Source organism: Bombus impatiens, unplaced genomic scaffold, assembly GCF_000188095.3.
Source record: "Bombus impatiens unplaced genomic scaffold, BIMP_2.2 scf_1334, whole genome shotgun sequence".
Classification (NCBI taxonomy): Eukaryota; Metazoa; Arthropoda; class Insecta; order Hymenoptera; family Apidae; genus Bombus; species Bombus impatiens.
The window spans coordinates 240,367-243,052 of NT_177753.1; the positions used below are offsets into that span (position 1 = coordinate 240,367).

The 2,686-nt window shown below is 39.4% G+C and overlaps 1 long non-coding RNA gene across 3 annotated transcripts in view; it reads left to right on the plus strand.

The window, feature by feature from the left end:
* The window catches only part of LOC105681574, a 22,029-nt gene extending 19,959 nt beyond the window's left edge, over positions 1-2,070 (plus strand). For all 3 annotated transcript variants that reach the window (XR_004462760.1, XR_004462758.1, XR_004462759.1), the window contains 2 exons: positions 458-698; positions 845-2,070. This is a non-coding gene — a long non-coding RNA (uncharacterized LOC105681574). The remainder of the gene's footprint in view (positions 1-457; positions 699-844) is intronic.
* Positions 2,071-2,686: the final 616 nt, after the last annotated feature.

Genomic DNA, 2,686 nt, shown 5'->3' on the forward strand with positions numbered 1-2,686 from the left:
CATTCTCGTCTTTTGCCCCTGGAGCTTTCTATTCTCTGTCTCTCGAGGAAGAAAAACCGAGCGAGAAGAGGCCTCTGATCCTCTTATCTTTCCTGTTACTTTTACGGTTGTTCCAGTCGTACCAACCAACGATGATTGGCAGACTTGCTTGCGAGCTTTTGAGCTTTGTATGCTTAACTTTAGTTCTCTTAGAAGTTTTATGATGAAACTTTAGGGATTCTGTTTCAAACGTGCAGTAAATGTTAATTAAAATTGATTGCAGTTAAATTAGGATGAAATCCATTCTTAGTAGATTCCATCGGAGATGGTTTTATGGATTCAGGATCATTTTGAGGAGAAATTACTTGTAGAGTTTAAGAAGGGATGCTTCCATTAATATCTTGCCGCTTTCAGCAAACTCGATGATCGACTATTAGTTACTAAAAGTTCTCTCTTTTCTTGTTTCTTTACATGGTAGGAGGAGACCAAGGATGAGCCGATTGCCGAGGAATCAAGAGAGGAGTGCAGCTTTTCGTGTAGCGTACATAATTCCCGCTCGACTACTCCTGCATCCAGGTCCTTCGCCGTCTTCCAAACCTTAAGATCCGTTCACAACGAACAATCTCAATTTCCCTATGTTTCTTTCCCCCAAGGAAACTTGGAACTTCGAGATTTACAATTCAAATCCATGGTGAATTTATCTTTAAATGAGATCCAAGGTAAAATTAATATTATTCGCTGTCGTATACATGGGTATTAAACCTAAATAATATCTTTAAAATCGATTACTCAAGCACTCTATATTCTTAAGTATAACGTAACCAGCTGGTCCGGAATATTTTTTAATCTACGGCACATATTTCAGGTCCAGGTTGTAAAACGTAATCAGTCAGTTGGAAACGATGCCTAACATCCCTTAGGGCCGCGTGAGGAGATGGCAGAGGCCATTCAACTGTCTACGAGGCAGCAGGCAGGGGATTTTTACAACGCCCGGACTCTCTACCTACTCTCCTATATTCTTCTTGCTCTTCTTTCCTCTCTCCATCTTCCTCGTCCTCTTCTTCGTCTTGTTTCTTGTAGGATAGCCCCGGCCCTCTTTTTCTATGCTCTCCTGATCTCTCTACCCGGCAATGGCGCAGTAAACCGGGGGGCTACGCGTGAGAAGTTTGATTCTAAAACTCGAATTATATCAAATCTCACATAAAAAATAATGCCTCTAAATAACAACTGTAGAATATGCTTGTCGATCGATAGATTTATTAATGTTCAACGAGTTCGACAATTATTGATATTCCTTTACACTTGACGAAAATCATGATTAAGTCCTTAAGGAAGCAGCGATTTCAGCTGTTAATTCGTCAACTTAAATGAATCTCTTAATTTCGTTAACGTGTTGTTCTTATTATTCTACTTGGCAAACTATGCTTATAAAAGAAAAATCGAAGAAACAAGAATATAGTATTTTTATTTGTTATGATCAAATGCTATTTTGTTAATTTCCAGATGCAGTTGCAGTATTCCTCCACGGACAGTAGAAAGCAGTGAAAGGAAGCTGGGAGCACATGGCGGAACGATCCAGTGATAGCCGTTATCAGCTATACTTGATGATACTAACCCGTAGATCCGAACTTGTGGGCTTTTTTATATGTATACCGCAAGCTCCTATCTACCGGTACATGTAGTCAGGCCAGCATTTAAGCTTTTCGACGGAACCTCCTCCTTCTCCTTCACACACCCCTCTGCCCTCCTGAAAGCCCGCAGCACTTCCGGTTATCAACGCGTGCATTTTTTGCCAAGTAATTTTCTCGATTGTATGAAAAGAAGTGAAAAAGGACGAGTATGACGAATGAAAGCAGGGATGAAAAGAGCAGTATCTACCGTTCTGTCACTTCCGGTTTACTGACCAATTAATTACGAATAGTAATGTAACGATCGAAGCGTCGTAAGTCTTGAAACACAAAACATGAATGTACTTACTTTGATCAAAGCTAACTTCGTCAAACCTGTGTTCTGAGATTAGTTAGAATATGCAATTTGTTGAGGCATTTCTTGATTATTAGTACGTTACATAATTATTTCTTAATAAACATCGATATTATTATGCTTTATTATATTATATACTACTATATTACTATACGATATATTATACATTAATATCCACGAAGGGATCGATTACGAAGAGGACAGCCATATCAGCGACGACGCCTGGGTGAGGTAGTAGGTTGTATAGTAGGGAATGGAAATTCGCGATATACGAAGTCCACTGTACAACTTGCTAACTTTCCCGGTCGTCGACGCCGCAACGTTTCATCATCCAGCGACATCTTCAAGAAGACACTAGCCGTATCGTTACTGAAAAGAAAATCACGAACTTTATATTGAAGCGTGCATATGTTGGTAACCGCGTGTGTGCTGAGTGCAAATAGTTTTGTTAAAGAAGAACGAAGAAGATCTATCACCATAAGCGATGCAGTAATACCCATAGACATTATTCTAAGTTACTACATATATACATTTTCTAGTAGCTGTAACATAACTATAAGACAAGGAGATTATAAAGAAAACCATATAGAAGGTGGTGGCTTCTCTTAGATGATGAAAACGTGAATGCGTGGATATGTGTACGATTAATAACGAATAAAAGAGGGAGAAAAGATGAAATGAGAAAAAGGGCAATGGCGGGCGGGCTGATTGTAAAGCCTGCCGC